Genomic DNA, 26,927 nt, shown 5'->3' with positions numbered 1-26,927 from the left:
GTTTCAGTTAAATATGGTCACCTGGTCTGGAAGCAGGTGATCCTCCTTGTGCCATATCATCAGTAAGTCATTACCAGCCCAACACTATGTTACAAAGCCTATGTCATTCATCTCACTTCATTTCATCACATAGGCATTTTGTCAATTCACATCATGATGAAGGGTAAGAACTAAAATATTTTGAGAGAGAGAGAAAGAGACCACATTCACATACCTTTTATTATGGTATATTGTTACAAATATTCCATTATTAATTATTGCTGTTAATCTCTTACTATGCCAAATTTATACTTTAACTTTATCATAGGTATTTATATACAGGGAAAAAATAGTATAGGGTTCAGTATGATCCATGGTTTCAGGCATCCACTAGGGATTTTAAAACATATACTCTGCTGGGGCTCCTGGGTGGCTCAGTCGGTTAAGCATCTGCATTCCGCTCAGGTCTTGCTCCTACGTCGGCCTCCCTGCTCAGTGGGGATCTTGCTTCTCCATCTCCCTCTGCAGCTCTCCCTGCTTGTGCTCATTCTCTCTGAAAAAGAAAAAGGAAAATAAAGAAAAAGAAAAAGAAAGAAAACATATCCTTTGCTAACAAAGAGTAAGTACTATATACCTAGGTGATGAAAGAAAAAGTTTCAACCAAAATACTCTACCCAGCGAGGTTATCATTCAGAATTGAAGGAATGATAGAATATTCAAGATAAGCTAAAAAATTCATCTCTACTAAATGGGCCTTACAAAAATTGTTAAAGGCAACTCTTTAAGATAACAAAAAGGGCACTAATTACTAACAGAAAATATGTGAAAATAAAAATCTCATTGGTAAAGGTAATTATGGTAGGTAGTAGACTAATCACATATGCAGGCAATTTGAAGAAAAAACAAAAGTAGTAAAAATAATAACTATAATAATTAGTTAAGAAATACACAAAATAGAAAAATGAAAAACGTGATGTCAAAAACATAAAATATGGGTAGGGAGAGTAAAAATGTACATTGTGGAATGCTTCCAAATTTAGCTTGTTGTCAACTTAAAATAAACTGCTATACATATAGCCTATTATATGTAAGCCTCATGATAACCACAAGCAAAAACCTTGAATAAATACACAAAAGGTAATGACAAAAAATATAAACATAACACTACAGAAAGTCATCAAATCACAAGAGAAGAAAGCAAGAGAAAAAGGAAAAACAGAGGAACTACAAAACACATAGAAAACAACAAACTGTCAATAAGTATATACCTATGAATAATTACTTTAAATGTTAAAGTAATAGGAATTTAGTAAAGGACTAAATTCTCCTATTTATCCTTTTAGCCATCTATGTTTCTCATAGTTTAAAAATAAAATAAAAATTAATTTAATTGTTTTCAACTTAAAAAACAAAACCCACCTGTATGCTGCTTATGAAACACTCATTTTATTTATTTATTTATTTATTTATTTATTTATTTATTTATTTATTTATTTTGTTGAAACACTTACTTTATATATAAGGACACAAATAGGCAAAAAAAGTGAAGAGATAGAAAAAGATGTTTCAAGCAAGTGGAAACCAAAAGAAAGCTATACTAATATAGGACAAAATAGACTTTAAAGTATATACTATAATATGAAAAAAACAAAGATGGAATTTACATAATGATAAAGGGGTCAATTTTCCAAGAATATATAATATTTGTAAATATTTATGTACCCTACAAAGAAATATGTAATATATAAAACAAATATTAACAGACCTAAATGGAGAAATCAACAGCTATACAGTAATAGTAAGGAACTTTAATACTCCACTTCCCACTGGATCAATCACACAGACAGAAAATCAATAAGAAAACAATGTCCTTAAATGATACATTAGACTAGATAGATACAATAAATATCTAGAGAACAATTCATCCAAAAGCAACAGTATACACATTTCTCTCAAGTACACATGGAACATTCTCCATGATTGAGCATATGTTAGGCTGCAAAACAGATCTCAACAAATTTTAAAAGATTAAAATTATATCAAGCATCTATTCTGACCAGAATGGTCTATGAAACTAGAATTATAAGAAAAAAACTGGAAAAATCACAAATATGTGGAGATTTAAAAACAAGCTACTGAACAACCAGTGGGTTGACAAGGAAATCAAAGGAAGATTGAAAAAATACCTTGAGACAAATGAAAATGGAAGTAGAACATACCAAAATCTATTAAGATGGAGTAAAAACAGTTCTAAGAAGGAAGATCATAGAGATGCAGGCTTATCTCATGAACAAGAAAAATCTCAAATAAACAATCTAGTTTTATACCTATAGGCACTAGAAAAAGAAAACATTTGAAGCCCAAAGTTAACAAAAGTAAGGAAATGACAAAAATCAGAGAAGAAATAAATGAAATAAAGATAAAAAGACAATTTAAAAAGACCAATGAAACTAAGAGCCAGTTCTTTGAAAACATAAAATTGACAACCCTTTAGCTTCATTATGTTAAAAAAAGAGGGTTCTAATAAATAAAAAATAAAGAGAAGTTACAACTTACTCCAAAGAAATACAAAGGATCATAATAGATTAGTATGAACAATTATACACAAATTGGACAACTATGAAGTTATAAATAAAATCCTAGAAACGTACAATCTTCCAAAACTGAATCATGAAACAGAAAATCTGAATAGACTGATTCCTAGAAAGAATACTGAATTGGTACTGCCCAACATATGAAAGTCTGAGACCAGACAGCTTCACTGGTGAGTTCAACCAAACATTCAAAAGAGATATAATACCTATCCTTCTCAAACTCACCCAAAAAAAATGAAAAGGAGGGAACACTTCCAAATTTATTTTACAAGGCCACCATTATCCTGATATCAAAACCAAACAAGGATACTACAAAAAAAAAGAAAGAGAGAGAGAGAGAGAAGTAGAAAGAAAGAAGAAAGAAGAGAGAGAGAAAGAAAGAAAGAAAGAAAGAAAGAAAGAAAGAAAGAAAGAAAGAAAGAAGAAAAGAAAAGAAAAAAGAAAAGAAAGAAAAGAAAAGAAAAGAAAAGAAGAAAAGAAAAGAAAAGAAAAGAAAAAAGAAAAGAAAAGAAAAGAAAAGAAATTACAAGCCAATATCCCTTATGAACATAAATGCAAAAATCCTCAACAAAATATTAGCAAACTGGATTCAACCACACTTTTAAAGGATCATTCACCAGGATCAAGTGGTATTTATTCTATGGATGCAAAGATGGTTCAACATTTACAAATCAGTTAACATAATACTCCACATTAACAAAATGAAAGTTAAAAAAACCATATGATTATCTCAGTAGCAGAAAAAAACATTTGACAAATGCAACTTCTATTAATGATTAAAAACTCTCAAAAAAGTGGGTATGGACAAAACATACTTCAACATATTAAAAGCCATATATGAAAAACTCACAGCTAACATCTTATTCAACAGTGAAAAGCTGTAAGATTGTTCTTTAAGATCTAAAACAAGAGGGTACCTGGGTGGCTCAATTAGTTAAGCATCTGCCTTCAGCTCAGGCCCTGATCCCAGGGTCCTGGGATCAAGCCCTGTGTCAGGCTCCCTGCTCAACAAGAAGTCTTCTTCTCCCTCTCACCCCCCACCCCCACTTGTGCTTGTTCTCTCTCAAATAAACATCTTTTTTAAAAAATTAAGGATTAGAAATGCCATATAATCCAGCAATTCCACTTTCAAGTATCTATGCAAGGAAAACAAAAACACTAATTGAAAAAGAATTATGTACCCTTATGTTCACTGCAGTACTATTTATAATAATTAAGATATGGAAGCCATCTAAGTCCATAAATGGAAGAGTGCATAAAGATGTGGTCTACATTCAGCCATAAAAAGAATGAAATCTTTCCATTTGAGACAACATGTAAGGATCTTGAAGGTATTATGCCAATTGAAATAAATCAGACAGATACTATATGATTTCACTTATATGTAGAATCTAAAAAAGAAAATTAGCAAACAAAACCAAATCTGTAGACACAAAGAGCAGACTGGTGATTGCCAGAGGGGAAGGTGATGCAGGGTAGGCAATATGGGTGAGAGGAGGGAGATCAAGAGGTACAAACTTCCAATTATAAAATGAATGGGTCATGGATAATGCAATGTTCAGCATGGTGACTATAATCAATAATATTGTATTGCATATTTTTTAAAAGTCATGAATACATAATTTTAAAATTAGTCTGACAACTGACATGTGGTGAAATGTTCAAGCATATGTAATTAAGCTATGCAAATAAGAATAGTGAAAACTAAGAAGAGTTACAAGAGAAACTCAATCTCTTACACTGCACATGGCAATGAAAATTAGAAAAATCCATAAAGAAATTTGTCAATGAGTTTTAAGTAAAACAACACTAAATCCCTTTAACCCAATAGTTATTTATGGAAATTATCATAAGGCAAAATAATAAAGAGGGGAAAGAATACACACATGTGTACATGTATACACACACACCTTTATAAGCCAAGCGGCTTGCACAATATTACCCATAATAGCAGATGACTGGAAACCACCTACATTTTCAGGTAGAAAAGAATTTGACAAATTTTAGAATAGCCACATGAAATTATATTATACCATCAATAAAAATGATATATTCAAATAATTAGTAATAGCATGGAAAATATGTATAATAATAAGGATCCAGGAAACAAAAATTAAATTATCTGGCACTTTTGCTAAAAATCAAGTTACATAATATGTATCTCTTTTTAGACTTTTTATTGTTTCATCAAATTATTTGTCTCTTTATGCTGAAAACACCCTTGTCCTAGTTACTATAACTTCATATTAAATTTTCAAATATATTAGGATATGCCTTCCAATTTTCTTCAGGATCATTTTGCTATTCTAGGCCCTTTGTATTTCCATTATAATTTATGAGTCATCTTGTCAACTTCTACAAGAAAGACTACTGTGTTTTTATTGTGATGATACTTAATATATAAATCAATTTGAAATAAATTAATATCATAACAGTATTGAGTCCAATTTTTTAATATAGTGTATCTTTCCATTTCTTTAGACTTTAACTTCTCTCAGTAATGTTTCCAGTTTTCCCACTTTGCGGTAGCTTCCTACATTTTTTCCATATGTGGTGGTTTTAAAATAGGTCCACAAATCCTTTAATACTCCTCACTTTAAGAGGTCAAGATTATGTCCTCTTCCATTGAGTGTGGGCTGGATTTGGTGAGTTCTTTCTAATAAATAGAATATGACAGAAGTGATGGTGTATAACTTCTAGGACTAGGTAACACAAGGCATTTTGCAGTTTTCTTTTTGGATCTCTTGGATCATGTGCTCTGGGGAAAGCCCACTTACACATCTTAAAGACATCCAAGCAGTCCTATGAAGAGGCCCATGACAAGGAACAAAGGCCTACTGCCAGCAAACAGCAAGGAATTAAGGCCTCTGGTCAACAGCCATGTGAGTACAGATCTTATAGCCCTAGTCAAGCCTGTAGATGACTACAGCTCTGGCTTACAACTTGTCTGCAACCTTCTGACAGACCCTGAGTCTACAACACCCAGCTAAGCCATTTCTAAATTCCTGACCCTCAGAACTAGGAAATCATAAAAAATCTCTGTTTTAATTAGTTATATCACAATAATAACAAATGCACCATGTATAAAAATGTAATTTTAAGTGAGGGGAGGGTATTTAAATATCAACATGTATTAGTTATCTGGTTGGTGGGAGTATGAGCCGTTTAAATATTATGTTTTACATTTCTATAAGTTAAAAAAAAAGGAAAAATAAACTATGACACATTGTCCCAAGAATTCTATCACCAATAATCAAGGAAGTTATTTTGCAAGGAGAAAAATTTTAACCCTCTTACTAGTCTTTAATCATACTATTTCTACTAGTGTTGAAGCTTTATCATTACATCAAATTTGAAACAAAACAAGACAAAAAAAGCGAATAGTTGTATGATTTAAATTTCAATTGTCCTTACTAAACAATATGATTTTTCTCAGCAAAGAAAGTTATAGTAAGTTTTATATTATACAGGTTTTTATTAATTTAGACAGCAGGAAATTTTGTCTTTATTGATGCCCTAAAATCCATGGTGGTGTAATAAGCAAGATACAATATATACACATTCTATCTGATATGTGAAGGTGAGGCAGTGTGTAAAAATAACATGCAGTCATTTGCCTTGTGACTCTATATACTTTATTCTATTTTAAGGACATACACATTTAAGTACAACTGAAAACTGACTTTTTATATCTTATTGTATACATATAAAAAAACTATTATTATAAATCCATTCAAGCTTTACAACACAGTAGGCATCAAAGGAAGGTGGGAGAAAGAACTAAATGAATTAGATCAAACTGTCCCAAATTTAGTAAACAATCTATAAATAGGGTAACTATATAATTTATTATCTATACCAAGACATTTCTTAGAGTTTGGGAAGATAGCAATAATTAAGCTAAAACAGCAGGCATAAACTGGGATTATGCCAGGATATATTTTCCCCCTATCTTTGAAACTTGAACAATATTTACCCAGAAAGTAAGAAAATTTTATTTTCATTACCTGTCCTCTTAAAACTCCAGGTAACTCACATCTAAGACCATTTCTACAAATTTGATGATAGAATTTAAGCCATTACATTTAGATTTGCCAATTGTAATATACTTTTAATGAGATTGATCTTTTTAATGTGGTTACGAACAAGATAACTGTCATCAAAATTAAGTACAGCCCATCTTTATAAATGAAATGTCTACGATCTTTTCAGCATTTTTGAAAGCTAATATCCCTGCCAGTGAAAGTAATACTGAAGATTGGTACAGCACTTGAAAGTATAATTATAGTTGTTAAATGCCATGAAATCTGAGGTAGGGAAGTGAGTAATCTTGTGAATGCAGATGCTATAAATGTGATCGAACGCAAATGAAAAGTTAGAAAAGTGGATGGTACATCAGAAAAAAAAGCAAGATACAAAGACAGATACAATTCTAATAAATTCACACACACACACACACACCACATTTATCACTGAGTTTCTCATGGAAAATATTATTTAAAATGACATCTGGTGTGGATAAGGAACAATTTCACTTCTACCATCTGAGACACTCTCTATTCTAACACAGATTGTTTAACTGTTAAGTCTATCCTCTAAAATTCAGAGTGAGTTTCATCTAGTTTAATTCAATTATGAAAAATCAAGGCTCTATTTTATATTTAGCAACTTAAAACATTTTGAAACTCTTTAAAAACTATTCTTGGAGGGTTGCAATAGCTTTCAATTGGCAAGTGAATTGAAATGACTTTTAGGCATCGTTCAGATTACCATTTTAGGTTACTGGCAATCTCCAGAGGGAATTTGAAAATGCAGATTAAACCTGAAAATATGATCATGGTACAGGTAATCTTCTTTTCAAGAAAGCACCTAAAATCTCCTTCATCAACAAGAGTTTGATAAGGGTTAAAATGGTGACTATTGTGGGTAGGTTTAGATTGTGTTCAATGTTTTCATTTTTCTTCTTATTTCATCCAGAGTCATGCTAAACATAGAGGGTTCAATCAATCTCAGAAAGAATCTACTTCATATTTCCTTCAAATATAAAAGTCATTAAATGACATTCCAGCCACTTAAAGTAGGTTAGTGAAGCTGTTAAAGAAGAACCCTTTCTGATGGAAATGAGATAGGAAGCAGAGAGAGTGGGCAAATTTCCAGTGCAGAGCTTTCCAAAGTATTTTCCACAGGATACTGATCGTTTAAGATGCTTTATGAAAAAGTGGATGTGCACATTTTAGAATTACTGCGTATCTCAACTTTCTCTACGAGATTTACATTGCAGATTTGCATGGCAAGTACCCCAAATTCTGCATCAAGGAAACCTACTTCATTTTCTTTAGTTCTATGTTTAGCAAACTTAATTTTACTAAGCAGTGTAGATTGTAGCTTCTGTGGAGCCTGAGATTTTTACAATTTGGAAGCCATCTTTATGAAAATAATACAAAATAAAATATAAAGTTAATGACATAGTATACATTTATTCAGAAATCTCCTTAAAGTTCTTGGAGATTTATATCTCTTTTCTTCTGATCTCTCTGAAGGCAATATACTGGAAACACTTCCTTAGAAATGTTCCTACTAGTAACCGTTCTTCTCCTCCCAACTAGAACACTTAGAATTCACAGTAACTTCCTATATTATCACTGGTCTGTACAAGTGGCCTGAAGCTTAAACTTCATTACCTTAATAGTAAATTTAACTCTGTGATAAGGTAACAAAATTAGGTTCCTGGACCCAACTCCAGTGTGCTTCCCATGTAACACCAAGCAGTTCTCAGAATTAGCAAGATCTCTGAAGATTCAACTCAATTCTGACAAAACTACCAGAGTCGAGGTAGCATCAGATTCCACAGACTGAGAGCTCAATCCTATAAGACTGCCTTCCCCCACCCCTAACTTCAAATACCAGTTACAACCCCAGGCTGTTGCTTTTGACCAACTGGATACAGATTGAAGGTTCCAAAGACCTCCTCCAATTCAGGATGCCAGTGGTAAGTCCAAGTTCAATTGGCTATAAATCTGAGGTTCCCACAACCCTTCCCTTGGTTCCATTAATTTGCTATCATGGCTCACAGAACTCAGGAAATCTGCCAACTTACCCGATTCCTAGTTTATTATAAAAGGACATAACTCAAGAAGAGATGCATAGGGAAAGACATGGAGAAAAGGCGCAGAGCATCCATGCTCTTACCAGTTGTGCCTCTCTCTCTGAATCTCCCTATGTCCACTAACCGAGAGCTTTCGAACCCTGTCTTTCTGTGGTTTTAAGGAGACTTCATTACAGAGTCATGATTGATTAAATCATTGGCCACTGGCTTTGATTCAAGCTCCAGTCTCTCTCCCCAGTAGCCCAGAGGTGGGGGCAGCAAGGAGGAGAGGCGGTTACTTAAGTTTCAACTTCTGGAGCAATGAAGTGGCTCAGTTGGTTAAATGCCCCACATTTGATCTCAGCTCACGTCTTGATCTCAGGGTCTGAGTTCAAGCCCCACATTGTGCTCCATGGTGGGCATGGAGTCTACTTAAAAATCTTAAATAATAAATAAATAAATATTAAAATAAATAAAGTTCCAACCCTCTAATCACAAGGTTGATCCCCCTCAGCAACTAGTCCCTTTACCTAAGGGCTTTTCAAAGGTCATCTCACTAACATAACAAAAGACACCTGTGTTGCTCTTATCACAGGAAATTCTAAGGATTTTAGGCAGAAATAGGTCAAAGAACAAATACATATTTGTTATAAATCATAATATCACAATAACCCTTTTAAATCTGGCTAAAATTATGATTTGGGTGTCATGTTCTAGAAAATGACAACATATAGAGTTTGATCTAGGTTTACACCTTAGAAGAGTTAGAACTAAGCAATATTTATAATACATCAGATAGTTGTAGTGCTATGAAGAAACTTAATTTAGGGAAGAGAGATAGAGTGCCAAGGAGGAGAAAGCAATTTAAAAGAAGGTGGTCCAATGTTTATAGCAGCAATGTCCACAATAGCCAAACTGTGGAAGGAACCTCGGTGTCCATCGAAAGATGAGTGGATAAAGAAGATGTGGTTTATGCATACAATGGAATATTACTAAACCATTAGAAACGACAAATATCCACCATTTGCTTCAACGTGGATGGAACTGGAGGGTATTGTGCTGAGTGAAATAAGTCAATTGGAGAAGGACAAACATTATATGTTCTCATTCATTTGGAGAATATAAAAAACAGTGAAAGGGAATAAAGGGGAAAGGAGAAAAAATGAGTGAAAATGTCAGAAAGGGAGACAGAACATGAGAGACTCCTAACTCTGGGAAACAAATAGGGGTGGTAGAAGGGAAGGTGGGTGGAGGGTTGGGGTGACTGGGTGACAGGCACTGAGGTGGGCACTTGATGGGATGAGCACTGGGTGTTATTCTATATGATGGCAAATTAAACTCCAATTAAAAAAAAGAAAAATAATAAAATAAATAAAATAAAATATAAAATAAAATAATAAAATAAATAAAATAAAATAAAATAAAATAAAATAAAATAAAATAAAATAAAATAAAATAAAATAAAATAAAATAAAGAAGGTGGTCAGGGAATGTCTTACTGAGAAAGTGAATTGGAACAGAAATCTAAAGAACATGAGGGAGCCCTCCAAGCTGACTTAAGAAAGAACAAAAATTTGCCCTGCTAAGTGAGGGGTTTTGCTCTTACTTAGAGAAATGGGAAGCAGAGAAATGATATGGTAGAATTAGAAGCCTTTAGGGACAAGAGAGCCTTTATTTAGGTGCAAGAAATTATATACTCATGGGATTGTTCTTGTAGTTGAGGAGACATTTATGATACAGAAGATGAGGGTAAATTGCTGGATCTCAATTTCACTGCTTCAAAGAAATTTGTAGTTTTTTGCCTCAGTAACATTTATTTATTTTTGTTATTTACTTTTATAAAGAATTTGTTTCTCTATCACAAAAATTAAATAGCCACACCACCACCAGCAAAGTCTGTAGAGTTTTATCAATGGCGGAGTGTTCACTGGATAGTCCCAAAGTCCCAAAGATCATAAAGGGAAAACAAAAGAATATAAAAAACACTCGAAACAAATCCAAAACCCATAATGAGTTTGAGGAAAAACATCACATGACAGTTTCTGTTCTCATGGTCAGCTGCAGATATATTTCAGCAAGATCAAGTACAATTTAGGTAAATCCTTCATACTAACTCCAGCTCCTTAATTGTACCTGATAGCAAGCACACTGGACTCCTAAAAAAGAACAAGAACTTTTAGAGTACAAAGAAGGATTTCCTGGAGGGCAGTACAAGAGGATAATGTCCTCTATCTCTTTCTTTCTGCACTGAAAAGACAACATACTGAGAAGTGTATAGTATGACAGAAATAATCTTTAACAACATTATATGCTGTACATGGGAGAAGTTACATGCAGAGAATGGAATTCATGATGAGCAGAATTTCTGAAAATTTATCAACACATAATATACCTTGATAAAATTATTAGCTCTTCAGAAATTCATAATGAAAGACAACTTGGTAGGGTCACTGGGCATTGTGGAGTGTCCACTAAAGGTTTGTGTTTGTGAATGGAAGGTGAAAAAATTCAGCAGAGATGTGTGAATTTTCTGAAGTAGTGTTTCTCCAATAGCAGTAGACCCACTCCATGTGTCCTTAAATGTTTCTGCGATTTTAATCAAAACTCTAATAAGTGATTTTAAAATTTTGACTGAGGAGTTTTCAATTTTATCTAGAAGGATAATTATGAAATAACAGGCACAAACAATATGAAAAAGAGAACCAATAAAAGATATTTTCCCAAAAGACACAGGAGGGGAAAACAAAATATGAGGAATTAAGACACCATTTTACTAGTGCATATAGATCAAAGAAGATAAAACAAACACTAAGAAAATATATTTATGTAGAAGAATTCAGTGATATTCAACCAGTGAAAAAATAGAAGCAGTGCTAGAAGAACTGACTAGCCATTTAGGAGAAAAGTTGGTTAGAAAACACTGTCTCATTTGACATCAAAATAAATATTAAATGAACAAAATAATTAAATGTTAAAAAAGAAAAGCAATACTATAATAATATTTAGGCACATACCTTTATAATCCTGAAGTAGAAAGGACTTGCGAAGTATGAACCTAAATTCAAAGTGAAAATGTTTATAAGAGTTGCCTACTTGAAAATTTTTAGCAGCATGAATAAGGTTAAAATCCAAACAAAATGATTTTTAAAAATTGTAACTAATTCTTTACGAGAGTTTCAAAACTTCTTATATACAAATCTTAATTATGAATAAAAGAAATATTACCATGTGTGCAAGTGCAAGAAATGACTGGAATACAAATAGCAGTGAACATAAAAATTTGTACAAATCCACGAGTCCTCCAACAATGTTAATTTAAGTACCAATGAACTCGTATGACAAATACTGAAAAGTCTGATAGTAGTGGGTGTTGGTAAGGATGTATGAACACAGGAAATATCATCTATTACTAAATTGAGAGTATAAGTCAATAAACATATCTGGAGACCAATCTGGACACAGATTCAAAATTTCAAATATAGTTAACTTTAGATGTAGAGTTGCATTTTAGAAAATTATTATAAAGAAATAATAGGTAAATTGCATAAATATACACAAATGAGGACATTTTTGTAACACTGTTTACAATAGCAAATATTTAGAAACAATGCAAAAACCTACCAATTATAGGTACAGTATAACAAATGTTATGCCACAGAGCAGTTACAAATGATAATATATATCATTTATTTATCACCATAGAGAATCATCTATGTTGTTAAGGAAGAATTCAGATTAAAATTTGTATTCCTCAGCTGGTGTGTGAATGCATTATTGTTCTCAGTAATAAACTGACACATTTATTTCTTGTTCCATCAACTATAGACAGTATCTCTTGGCTGCCTCTCTTTCACCTTTTCCCCGCTTTCCACCTCACCACTTCTGTCGCCTATACTTTTACTTTATCAAGGATGACAATATTTATGTCCTGTTTTATTGCTACAATCAATGACTTTACATTTTGGTGTTTACAGAAAAACAGTAATGCTTGTATTATTATGTGCTTTGTAATTACAGGCTCTGCTGTGAAAAATAATTCAAAATGATAAAACTGCAAGCACTGTATTATTGTTTTTCCTGGGTAACTAATGCCTTTTTAAATTGCCTTTTTCCCCCCATGCCCTTATTACATCCTTAGTTTCCTGTGAAAACAGTCCTTTACATAACCTGTTTTAGGAACTCCCTCCCATCCCCTCCCCACACAGAATTCAATTCCCTGCTGGCATCTTTAATCCTTGCACTTCACCCTGAGCAGTTCTTCTCTAGATGTGCCAAACCAAGCTCTTCCTGGAACTTCAGGTCTCTGCTCTTCTGAATTATATTATTTCTTTCTGGGTGTCCTATCCTTCCCTTTCTTCCTTTTCTTCTGGAATATATCTTCAATTAATTTCCTAAGGAAAGGTGCTTATTAGGAAGTAAAGTTAATGAATCCTTGAATGCGTGATATATATTCATTCATTTTTTCATTCCTTCATAATCTTGAGAGCATTTTTGCTGAGAGACTGAACATACAAATGGACAATGGCCACATTATATATAAAAAGAGAACTCTGACCAACAATCTTCAGTAACCAGCTTAGGAAACCAACCCACTGTCTACAGCAATTGGTCCAAGAAGCCAATTTACTTGTAGGAAGCCAGATCAAGATCTCTAACAAACAATAAACCCTGAATAAATTGGCCCAGAATAGTCAGAATTTGATTAGTAACCGACAGCTTCTCTAATTTTTGTTCCCACTTTTACTTTAGTATCAACCAGAAAAGCCAAATATGCATCCCCAGTCATTCACCTAAGATGCCTGGCTTCTACTTAGCCAGGCCAAAAGCCTCTAATCAGAGCATACCTGGAGCCTCTTTTTTCCACGTTAGAGCTTTCCCACTCCTTTGCTCACATTTGAGTTTCTGCCAAAATTAGGCGATAGACCACTATTTTAAAAATATAATAGCTTTGTTGGGATATAATTTACACATCACAGACAACTCACCCACTTAAGGTGTACAATTCAGTGGCTTTTAGTATAGTCATACAGCTGTGCAACCATTCCCACAAAACTGTATAGTATTTTCATACCCATATTATTGAACAATTACTCCTCATTTTCCCTCCACCCCATATCCCTAGGCAACCACCAGTCTACTTCCTATCTCTATAGCTTTGCCTATTCTGGTCATACTTGGTCATATTATTTAAAAGGAATGTTAAATATGTGATCTTCTGTGACTGACTTCTTCCACTCAGCATACTATTTTCAAGGTTCATCCATATTGTGACATGTATCAGGACTTCATTCCTTTTCATGGCCAGATAATATTCCATTGTTGGGAATACTTATTTTATCCATGCATCAGTTTGGTTGTTTCCACTTTGGGATTATTATGAACAATATCATTACAAAAATTTATACAAAGCTTTTGTGTGGATATTTCTTTTCATTTCTCTTAACCAGATACCTAGGAGTGGAAATGTTGGGTTATATATTGATAACTCTGTTTAACCGTTTGAAAAACTATTAGACTCTTTTCCAAAATGGTATACCATTCTACATTCCAATCAGGAATATATGAAAGTTTCATTTTTTTTATAAATTTATTTTTTATTGGTGTTCAATTTGCCATCATATAGAATAATACCCAGTGCTCAACCCATCAAGTGCCCACCTCAGTGCCCATCGCCCAGTCACCCCCACCCCCCGCCCACCTCCCCTTCTACCACCCCTATTCATTTCCCAGAGTTAGGAGTCTCTCATGTTCTGTCTCCCTTTCTGATATTTCCCATTCATTTTTTCTCCTTTCCCCTTTATTCCCTTTCACTATTTTTTATATTCTCCAAACGAATGAGACCATATAATGTTTGTCCTTCTCCGATTGCCTTATTTCACTCAACATAATACCCTCCAGTTCCATCCACGTTGAAGCAAATGGTGGGTATTTGTCGTTTCTAATGGCTGAGTAATGTTCCATTGTATACATAAACCACATCTTCTTTATCCATTCATCTTTCGATGGACACCGAGGCTCCTTCCACAGTTTGGCTATTGTGGACATTGCTACTATAAACATCAGGGTGCAGGTGTCCCGGCATTTCACTGCAGCTGTATCTTTGGGGTAAATCCCCAACAGTGCAATTGCTGGGTCGTAGGGCAGATCTATTTTTAACTCTTTGAGGAACCTCCACACAGTTTTCCAGAGTGGCTGCACCAATTCACATTCCCACCAGCAGTGCAGGAGGGTTCCCCTTTCTCCACATCCTCTCCAAAATTTGTGGTTTCCTGCTTTGTTAATTTTCCCCATTCTCACTGGTGTGAGGTGGTATCTCATTGTGGTTTTGATTTGTATTTCCCTGATGGCAAGTGATGGGGAGCATTTTCTCATATGCTTGTTGGTCATGTCTATGTCTTCCTCTGTGAAATTTCTCTTCATGTCTTTTGCCCATTTCATAATTGGATTGTTTGTTTCTTTGCTGTTGAGTTTAATAAGTTCTTTATAGATCTTGGAAACTAGCCCTTTATCTGATATGTCATTTGCAAATAACTTCTCCCATTCTGTAGGTTGTCTTTTAGTTTTGTTGACTGTATCTTTTGCTGTGCAGAAGCTTCTTATCTTGATGAAGTCCCAATAGTTCATTTCTGCTTTTGTTTATCTGCCTTCATGAATGAATCTTGCAAGAATTTACTGTGGCTGAGTTCAAAAAGGGTGTTGCCTGTGTTCTCCTCTAGGATTTTGATGGAATCTTGTCTCACATTAAGATCTTTCATTCATTTTGAGTTTATCTTTGTGTATGGTGCAAGAGAATGATCTAGTTTCATTCTTCTGCATGTGGATGTCCAATTTTCCCAGCACCATTTATTGAAGAGACTTTTTTACAGTGGATAGTCTTTCCTCCTTTGTCGAATATTAGTTGGCCATAAAGTTGAGGGTCCACTTCTGGATTCTCTGTTCTGTTCCATTGATCTACGTGTCTGTTTTTGTGCCAGTACCACACTGTCTTGATGACCACAGCTTTGCAGTACAACCTCAAATCTGGCATTGTGATGCCCCCATATATGGTTTTCTTTTTTAATATTCCCCTGGCTATTCGGGGTCTTTTCTGATTCCACGCAAATCTTAAAATAATTTGTTCCAATTCTCTGAAGAAAGTCCATGGTATTTTGATAGGGATTGCATTAAACGTGTAAATTGCCCTGGGTAACATTGACATTTTCACAATATTAATTCTGCCAATCCTGGAGCATGGAATATTTTTCCATTTCTCTGTGTCTTCCTCAATTTCTTTCAGAAGTGTTCTATAGTTTTTAGGGTATAGATCCTTTACCTCTTTGGTTAGGTTTATTCCTAGGTATCTTATGCTTTTGGGTGCAATTGTAAATGGGATTGACTCCTTAATTTCTCTTTCCTCAGTTTCATTATTAGTGTATAGAAATGCCACTGATTTCTGGGCATTGATTTTGTATCCTGCCAGGATACCAAATTGCTGTATGAGTTCTAGCAATCTTGGGGTGGAGGCTTTTGGGTTTTCTATGTAGAGTATCCTGTCATTGGTGAAGAGGGAGAGTTTGACTTTTTCTTTGCCAATTTGAATGCCTTTAATGTCTTTTTGTTGTCTGATTGCTGAGGCTAGGACTTCCAGTACTATGTTGAATAGCAGTGGTGAGAGTGGACATCCCTGTCTTGTTCCTGATCTTAGGGGAAAGGCTCCCAGTGCTACCCCATTTAGAATGATATTTGCTGTGGGCTTTTCATAGATGGCTTTTAAGATGTTGAGGAATGTTCCCTCTATCCCTACACTCTGAAGAGTTTTGATCAGAAATGGATGCTGTATTTTGTCAAATGCTTTCTCTGCATCTAATGAGAGGATCATATGGTTCTTGGTTTTTCTCTTGCTGATATGATGAATCACATTGATTGTTTTACGGGTGTTGAACCAGCTTTGTGTCCCAGGGATAAATCCTACTTGGTCATGGTGAATAATTTTCTTAATGTACTGTTGGATCCTATTGGCCAGTTTCTTGTTGAGAATTTTTGCATCCATGTTCATCAGGGATATTGGTCTGTAATTCTCCTTTTTGGTGGGGTCTTTGTCTGGTTTTGGAATTAAGGTGATGCTGGCCTCATAGAACGAATTTGGAAGTACTCCATCTCTTTCTATCTTTCCAAACAGCTTTAGGAGAATAGGTATGGTTTCTTCTTTAAACGTTTGATAAAATTCCCCTGGGAAGCCATCTGGCCCTGGACTCTTGTTCTTGGGAGGTTTTTGATGACTGCTTCAATTTCCTCCCTGGTTATTGGCCTGTTCAGGTTTTCTATTTCTTCCTGTTCCAGTTTTGGTAGTTTGTGGCTTTCTAGGAATGTGTCCATTTCTTCTAGATTGCCTAATTTATTGGCGTATAGCTGTTCATAATATGTTTTTAAAATCGTTTGTATTTCCTTGGTGTTGGTAGTGATCTCTCCTTTCTCATTCAGATTTTATTAATTTGAGTCTTCTCTCTCTTCTTTTTAATAAGGCTGGCTAATGGTTTATCTATCTTATTAATTCTTTCAAAGAACCAACTCCTGGTTCTGTTGATCTGTTCCACAGTTCTTCTGGTCTCGATTTCGTTGAGTTCTGCTCGAATCTTTATTAACTCTCTTCTTCTCCTGGGTGTAGGATCTATTTGCTGTTTTTTCTCTAGCTCCTTTAGGTGTAAGGTTAGCTTTTGTATTTGAGTTCTTTCCAGTTTTTGGATGGCTGCTTGTATTGCGATATATTTCCCTCTCAGGACTGCTTTGGCTGTATCCCAAAGATTTTGAATGGTTGTATCTTCATTCTCATTAGTTTCCATGAATCTTTTTAATTCTTCCTTAATTTCCTGGTTGATCCTTTCATCTTTTAGCAGGATGGTCCTAACCTCCACGTGTTTGAAATCCTTCCAAACTTCTTCTTGTGATTTAGTTCTAATTTCAAGGCATTATGGTCTGAGAATACGCAGGGGATGATCCCAATCTTTTGATATCAGTTCAGACCTGAATTGTGACCCAGTATGTGGTTTATTCTGGAGAAAGTTCCATGTGCACTTGAGAAGAATGTGTATTTAGTTGTGTTTGGATATAAAGTTCCGTAGATATTTGTGAAATCCATCTGGTCCAGTGTATCATTTAAAGCTCTTGTTTCTTTGGAGATGTTGTACTTAGAAGACCTATCAAGTGTAGAAAGTGCTAGATTGAAGTCACCAAGTATAAGTGTATTATTATCTATGTCTTAACTTTGGTTATTAATTGATTGATCCATTTGGCAGCTCCCACATTCAGGGCATATATATTGATGATTGTTATGTCCTCTTCTTGGATAGATCCTTTAAGTGTGATATAGTGTCCTTCTTCATCTCTCACCACAGTCTTTGGGATAAATTTTAGTTTATCTGATATAAGGATGGCTACCCCTGCTTTCTTTTGAGGACCATTTGAATGGTACATGGTTCTCCAACCTTTTATTTTCAGGCTGTAGGTGTCCTTCTGTCTAAAATGAGTCTCTTGTAGACAGCAAATAGATGGGTCCTGCTTTTTTATCCAGTCTGAAATACTGCGCCTTTTGATGGGGTCATTAAGCCCGTTCACATTCAGAGTTACTATTGAAAGATATGAGTTTAGTGTCATCATGATACCTATTCAGTCCCTGTTTTTGTGGATTGTTCCATTGGACTTCTTCTTAAAGAGGAATTTTAAGAGTCCCCCTTAAAATTTCTTGCAGAGCTGGTTTGGAGGTCACATATTCTTTCAGTTCCTGCATATCTTGGAAGCTCTTTATCTCTCCTTCTATTCTGAATGAAAGCCTTGCTGGATAAAGTATTCCTGGCTGCATGTTCTTCTCATTTAGAACCCTGAATATATCCTGCCAGCCCTTTCTGGCCTGCCAGGTCTCTGTGGAGAAGTCTGCTGTTAATCTAATATTTCTCCCCATAAAAGTTAGAGATTTCTTGTCTCTTGCTGCTTTAAGGATTTTCTCTTTATCTTTGGAATTTGCAAGCTTCACTATTACATGTCGAGGTGTTGAGTGGTATATGAAGGTTTCAATTCACCCATGTTCTCACCAATACTTTTTATTATCTGTCTTTTGATCACAGACATACTAATAGGTGTTAAATGGTATTCCACTGTGGTTTTGATTTTTATTTCCCTGATGGCTAATGAGTCTGAACATCTTTCATGTGCTTGTTGGTCATTTGTTTATCTTGGTCCATTTTTAAAAAGAATATATTTATTTATTCATGAGAGACATGGAGAAAGAGGGAGAGACATAGACAGAGGGAGAAACCAGCTCCTCACAGGGAGCCCGATGCAGGACTCCATCCCAGATCCTGGAATCACGTGCTGGGCCAAAGACAGACGCTCAACTGCTGAGCCACCCAAGTGTCCCTCTTTGTCCATTTTTTATTTGGGTTGTCTTTTTATAATTGAATTGTAAGGTGACCTGTTTTTTAACACTGTTCTCTTTTTGGAAATTTTAACATCTTCATCTTGATATTCTGAATTTTCACAGTAACATGCCTAGAAAATAATTTCCTCACTTTGCTGAGTACATGGAAAACCCTTCCGGGATGCCTGGGTGGCTCAGTGCAATGTTGAGCATCTGCTTTCAGCTCAGGGGATGATCCTGGGTCCTGGGATCGAGTTCCACATCGGGCTCCCCGCAAGGAAACTGTTTCTCCCTCTGCTTATGTCTCTACCTCTCTCTGTGTGTGTCTCTCATGAATAAATAAATAAAATTTTAAAAAAAAGAAAACTCTTCCAACATAAAAACTCATACTTTAGCACAGAGTTGCATCTTTTATTATTTCTTTGATTATATACCTTCCTCTGTTTTTCTTTTAGGAACCTCCACTATTTAGGTAGCAAACCTTGGATTCATCCCTAAGCCTTTAATTTTTATTCTCACTATTCCCTTTTCTTCTTTTCTGTTCTTTTTATTCTATTTCCAGGTGATTTACATTATTTTTTTCTTTACTTTTCTAATTTTTCCATCAGTTAGATTATGTCTTCCTCCTTTTACAGCATACTATCATTACTTAATAAATGATTATCTCTCTAAAATATCTCTAAAGCTAACAGGGACAGAGACAATCAAAGTTCTCTTCTGTTTCCTGGATTAACTATTCTCTCTGGCCATTGTGGCAAATTATTAATTTGGCTCTTTCTTTTTGACATTCTTCATTTGTCTGGTCATCCTTAATTGTCTGTTTGAATTTAAGTTTAAGACGATGGAAAATCTGCATGAGTCATTGGTACCAATGAGCAAGTTTGTCAACTTTCAGGTTTCATCTTATGTGGAGTCAATAGCAAGTCAGCCACTATGAATGCTGAAACACTGAAAACTTTACTCTAGGATGCCAATTCCCACAGAAAGTATTCTAATTTTCATTCCTATAGGTAAGAAGTCTCCTTTCTTTCTTGTTATTGTAGTATATATACACCACAATAAAATTTACCATTTTAACCATTTCTAACTGTATTAGTTCAGTGGTATTAAGTACATTCATCCTGTTGTGCAACCATCACCACCATCCATTCACAAAACTTTTTCATCATCCCATACTAAAACTCTGTACTCCTTAACAATAAGTTCCCATCCCCCATCTCTTATCATTCACCCCCTTGTTTTCAAGGTTACACTCACTTTTGACTATTCTATCTGTAGATTATAAATTGCATACAACTCCCCCAGGTCTATAAGGTACCCCTTTTGAGGCATTTTCTAAGCTGTGATTTCCTCTAATCTTTTGAACCAGTATCTACTATTTTACCCATTCTCTACCTCTCATTAAATTTGATAAAACTTTCACACACCATTGACTCTCCTTCCACTTTCTATTTCTACATTTTTATTCTTATTACAATGAGTTTTGGAGCAAAGTACTAGATATCAGCACATGCTGAACCTATAGTATTAAAACATAATCCTGTGCTAAAATTCTTAACCTTTTAAATATATAAGGTACACTTAACTAAAAATGTAACAGTTTTATAACTGAAATCAGTATCAAAATTCAAAGAGGTATTTTAAAAATAAGAAAAAATTCAAAGTATTAAGAATCAGTATATGGAACATATTTTAATGCAATTTTTCACAAATAAAACAAAATCCTAAATTATTGTACATAGTTTTTATAGCACAGATTATTCAGGTTAGTTTAAAATCATCTATTTTTGTAACCACATTTAAGTTCTCTAGTGATTCTTTATTATTAAGGTCTCCAGAGACTAATATCTTGTCATGAAATGGGCACTTGCTATGGATTCATGAAAAAAAAATGAAAAGCTGGATTTCCCTTGTTCATGATAATCACTATCATCCAGCCCAAGAAAGAGATCATATATAGCAGTGACTGGAATACAGTCTATGAAGTCTAGAAGACCTATTTTTAAGTCCAGGTATGGGGATTTGTTAACTTGGACAAATTTCTCAGTGTCTTGAGCTCTTCTTCACCTGTAAGATAGATTTAAAATAATATCTATTCATAGGACATCTGGAAAGAATTGATGAAGCAAGTATAATTCTGGGCTTGTCGTAGATGCTAAATAAACATTAGCTGTTATTGTACAAAGTTGGGACTTCAGTATCATTCTACGTGAGTTAGGACCTTGAGTCTAACACCAGTTCCTTAACTATGCTATTCAACCTCTCTGTGCCTTATTTTCTCATCTCTAAAATGGAGATGATACTGGGCCTACATTAAAGGGTCATTCTAAGGATTAAATTCAACAATATAGATAGGGTTTAAAACAATGTTTTTATTATCATCACTTTTATCATCATTATATAATTGATCTCTCTAAAGCAGACTATATTGTTGAACCTAATTCCTACAGAGTCACTGTGAAAAGTTGTATGTAAACATTATTTTTTCATTGTGCCACTTTATATATTCTCTTCCCTAGGTACTCTTTTCTCCATCCCATTTCAAAATATTTAAAATCACTTTTATCTTTACATTTTGGACCAATATTAAATATTCCACACTTGAATCATCACCAATGGCATACAGATCAATAGGTATTATTGTCATCCTTAAAAACAACAGAAATCTATTTTTTAAAAAAGTTTCAATTTTAACTTCTACTGCTTCTCCACTTCACTGAATTTTAAGCATGCCTTTTCTAAATTACTGCCATAGTATATTTTTCCTTCAGTAAGAAGTAAAATTGTTAAACTTCACTGCAATTGCCTTTAAGAGCTTTCTAACATTTAATCTTAACAACTTGACCTAAAAAAAAAATCTTTATTTCCACTATAGGGTTTTCTTACAAGTGGAAACACTGTTCAGTTTAACAGAAATTGAGTTACCTAGGGTAAGTTGCACTGACTCCCATTCAAAATGGACAAACAACTCAAATTTTACCCTGAGTCAGAATTTTTTTTCAACTTGCTTGTTTGGAAAGTCTATTTTGATCATAACATAAATGCTAGCCATTTTATAAGTAATATGATACTCTTACTTTCCATTTCAAAGTATATGCCTTTGTTCCTACAGTTCCCTCTTCCTGAGCTGCTTTTCCACTGCATCTACCTTATGGTCTCCACTCATTCTCCAGATTCAGTTGCCATTCTAGTATCTTCTCTTTAAATTACAGAGTCCTACTTAATTGCACACTCCTCTTGGCTCTCTCAGAACTTTATTGTTACCTCACCATAGTCCTTACCACCATACATAGCATATGTTAAAGATTAATCCCATCCACTGGACTGAGCCTAAGGAGTGAAAGTCAGTATGAGGATCCACTCTACATCTCCAATATTCTATGATCAATAAAGGACTTAATAAGTGGTTCTATTGGAGGACATCAGCTAATTTCTTCTGCTCAGCATCTCCTCCTTTGAAGGAACCACACCCATAATCACACATATCTTCAGACTCCCATGGGTGTGATACAAACCATGGTTCCAAAGAAGGATGTATGGCCCAGGAACAGACAGAGAACTCCAAGTACTTCACTCCATTGGCCACTGTGATTAAGTCAGAAATAGGTGTGTGTCAGTCTGGATCAAGGAGGGTCATCCTTCAGGGTTTTGCATGGAGAATTTTAAGAAATACACTTTCTTTTCTCTTAGACTACCCAATGAAGAATGATATAAAATTAGCATTGACGCTGGCCATCTTTGCCACCATCATTACCAAAATACAGTTAATCCAGAAAAAAAATCAGACTGAAGTTATAGCTCAAGACAAACTTCTGCTGACATCATTTGAGCTTCAGCTCCAGACATGCCTAGAGTTCATTCTTATGCTTACCAGTTACATGAAGTTTTGTTTTCTTAAGCTATAACTTTTTTCTTGAGTGTCATGTCTGTCACTAGCAATTATATGTGTGTGCACATATATACCTATACAAGTCCAGGGAGAACACAGTTATTTCTTCACATAAGGGCATGAATTTTTAAAATCATGGAACAAAACAACACTATTATTGATCATGTAGGTATCCAACTTATATCCTTGAATTCTGCAGAATGGTGTTATAAATAATAAGCTAATCTACCACCAACTTCTTTACAAGAACAAATAAAGGATAATTTTTTTTTCGTTCTTTTTGTCATCCTCTGGCACAGTTCTCCTATTAGATTAAAATTATAAGCTTGGATGCACAAACAAATATGTTATGATTTTTCTTGCTGTTAAGTTAATGAATTTAAGCAAATGAAAAGACTATATCAAGAAAAGTATGTTAAAAAAAAAAAGAAAAGTATGTTTATAGCAAGTATTGGCAAGGATGTAGAGAAAAATAAACCCTAGTGTGCTGTTGGTAGGGATGCCAATTGATATAACCACTATGGAAGACTCAAAAATAGAATCGCCATATGATCCAGTAATTTTACCACTGGGTATTTACCCAAAGAAAACAAAAACACTAATTTGCAAAGACATATATACCCCTATGTTTATTGTAGCATTATTTACAATAGCCAAGATAAGGAAACAACATAAGTGTCCATCAACAGATGGATGAATAAGGAAGATTTGTGTGTACACACACACATACACACACACGGAATATATACATGCAATAGAATACATATATGTGTGTGTGTGTGTGTGTATATATATATATATAATGGAATATTATGCACTCATAAAAAGGGATGAGATAGTGGTATTTGCAACAACACGGATAGACCTAGAAGGTATTACACTAAGTGAAATATATCAGGCAGAGACAGAAAAACACCATAAGATTTCAGTCATATGTGGAATCTAAAAAACAAAACAAATGAATAAACAAAAAGCACAATCAGACTTATAAAATACAGAGATAAACTGATGGTTGCTAGAGAGCAAGGGGAGGGAGGATGGGGAAAATGGGTAAAGAGGAGGAGGAGATACAGGCTTTCAGTTATGGAATGAACAAGTCATGGGAATAAAAGGCAAAACATTGGGAATATAAGCATTGATATTGTAATAGCATTACATGGTGAGAGATGGTAGCTATACTTGTGGTAAGTATAGCATAATATATAGAGAATTTGAATCACTATGTTGTATACCTGAAACTAACATAATATTGTGTATACTGTACCTACATGTTTTATTTTTAAAAAATTCAAAAGAAAAAGAATTTTTGAAGATAATTATTTATTCTTGTCAAGGCTTTTTCCCTTGGTTCTTTCCCTTTTAAAGCTTTTTCCCTTTCCCAAGGTATTGAATAAGAAGGAGAGGTTTTTTGATATTTGAAAGCTTTAAAATAAACCCTGCTTATATACTAAAACCAATCATGAAGATCAACTGAATAAATTCTTGAATTTTAATGTGCATAGGAATCACATAAGGGTATCTGTTAAATATAAGGATTCAAAGGGTACATCCTAAAGATTCTGATTCATCATGCTAGAGTGAGACTAGGAATCCAAATTTTAAACAAGTACAACAGGTTAGTCTGAATTAAATGGTGCCTTGCTCTCTGAGGTAAAAGGAATCATAAAAGATGGTAAACCTCAGAGCTGACTCCTTTGCAAGGTGAGAAATAAAACTAGCTTTCATAAAAGTAAATATTAAAGAGAAAGTATTAAAATTTAGAGCTTTATTTTCTTAGATTCCATAGAACAAAAGATATTGAAGGCCTTTTTTAACCAGAAAAAACATAAGGCCCCAGTTCTATTCCTTTCTCATTCAGGAACTAGTTTATTTCTTTATTTTTTACTAAATGGGACATGAGAAACTGTGTAGAAATAATATGGCTTCCTGAACCTTATATCTAAGGCATAAAATCTGGTACATTCTTAGAAACATAAAATGTTAGATTTCAGAGGAATCTTACAGGTCATTTAACTCAACCATTATCAGATGTTGGGCTTTCTTCTGCACTACTCCCTAAAAGTGGTCATTCAATCTCTGCTTGAACACTTCCAATGATCCAGAACTCATTACTTCATGAAAAAGCAATTTTTTTTCTTGTGGTAAAACTTTGTGTTTGTTTTTCAGTTGGCTGCTGATTGGCTGGTATTCCCTTCCACGGCACTAAAATCTACCTCCTCATTTAGGATTTCGTTAGTTCTAGGTCTGCTTGCTCTGTTGACACACACAAAAATATACAGATGTCTTACATGAAGAGTTTATAATTTGAAAAGTTTCCAAGACACTCCCTAAATCCTATCTTTTCCAGATTAAACAACCAGTTTCCTCAGCTATTTCTTTTCTGCCTCAGTTTCTAGAGATGTTTCCGACCCAATAATCCTCTGTCCCTTCTTCTACTTGTTCAATTTGTCCTCTGAATTAGAAGATTTAAAGAATGGGTAAACAGGTTACTTAATGAATCCATGAGGATTAAGGTTATTCTTAATAAGCCCCCTTTGTACATCATGCTCCCAACAGAGAATAAATCAACCTCCATTTAACTGAGAGTAATAAACAAAAGGGAAAATAGTAATCCTAGTTATTGGGCAGCCCCAGTGGCTCAGCGGTTTAGCGCCGCCTTCAGCCCAAGGTGTGATCCTGGAGACCCAGGATCAAGCCCCATGTCATGCTCCCTGCATGGAGCCTGCTTCTCCCTCTGCCTTGTATCCCTGCATCTCTCTCTCTCTGTGCCTCTCATGAATAAATAAATAAATAAATAAATAAGATCTTTGAAAGGAAAAAAATAATAATCCACTGCTTGGTGTTCTCTCAGTTGAGCTGATGATGTGTATGCTTGTACTGACTGCCCTTGACACAGAATCTGTCTCCTCTTGGGCCCTAACTTCTAGGAGCTTTCTTAAAAGGCAGAAGCAAGGAGGTGGAGTTGCATGTTGACACATTCAGAATCCCATAGTCAGGGCCCATTCCTCTTGCATGCATTGTACCCTTGCCCACCACTGCAATCTCAAGCAAACTTCACCTACTCATCATTGCTGAAGGCTCACCAAGATGATGACACTGGAAGTAAGTATCTACTTCTAGTAGCTATTTAAATAGCTTATTTAAATTCTCATTTCAAGGGATTCCTGGGTGGCTCAGCGGTTTAGCGCCTGCCTTTGGCCCAGGGCATGATCCTGGAGACCTGGGATTGAGTCCCACATTGGGCTCCCTACATGGAGCCTGTTTCTCCCTCTGCCTTCTCCTCTCTGCCTCTCTTTCTCTCTGTGTTTCTCATGAATAAATAAGTAAAATCTTATAAATAAATAAATAAATTAATTAATTAATTCTCATTTCAAGTGGACCACTAATTTTTATTAGATCAATCTGTATCTTGCCAAGGGAGATCATTTTTTAATAATAGGAAGAGAGATTTGGGGGACCCATAGTTTCTGTCTTTAAACTAGGCTGTTTTTGGTTTTACCTTGTTTTAGTATTTGTCATATAAAGACAAATTTGACATTTTGTTATCCTTTATTCATCCCCCAAGTTTCAAAAGTTGGAAAGAATCCCCTGACACACTTACATTAACAATTCATGACTAGATTTGCTTTACAAGCTGCAAAGAACTTCCATGAGCCTCAGAGTAGACTCTCAATTAGGCAGTGTTGATAGCGTCTAGTGCATAAATACAGAGTTTGGCCTTTACCACCAAAAATGTATATAGGATATAGAGTGGTAAGTGCTACAAGAGAAATGCCAAAGAAAGTATTTGAGAAATACAGGAAAGAAGAAATAGTTTCAGGATAAAGTAATTAAGGAAATTCTAAGGTTACAGAGAAGGAAGAACAAGACATGCCAGGAAAAAGAAACTGTGAGAGGAAAATGCGGAAAGGAAGCTCGGTATCATAACTTTATTTATGAATTAATACTGAAGATAAAAACATAAAGTATTAGAGCTAAAATAAAATTGGT

The 26,927-nt window shown here is 34.6% G+C and overlaps 1 long non-coding RNA gene across 1 annotated transcript in view; it reads right to left on the bottom strand.

Moving 5' to 3' along the window:
• Positions 1-216: 216 nt before the first annotated feature.
• The window catches only part of LOC111098165, a 44,548-nt gene continuing 17,837 nt past the window's right edge, over positions 217-26,927 (bottom strand). Inside the window, exons 2-3 of the long non-coding RNA XR_005367881.1 lie at positions 11,673-11,713; positions 217-532 (exon numbers count right to left, since the gene is read on the bottom strand). This is a non-coding gene — a long non-coding RNA (uncharacterized LOC111098165). The remainder of the gene's footprint in view (positions 533-11,672; positions 11,714-26,927) is intronic.

Source organism: Canis lupus, chromosome 12 (genome assembly GCF_011100685.1).
Source record: "Canis lupus familiaris isolate Mischka breed German Shepherd chromosome 12, alternate assembly UU_Cfam_GSD_1.0, whole genome shotgun sequence".
NCBI classification, from domain to species: domain Eukaryota; kingdom Metazoa; phylum Chordata; class Mammalia; order Carnivora; family Canidae; genus Canis; species Canis lupus.
This window is presented reverse-complemented; position numbering and strand designations above follow the sequence as displayed.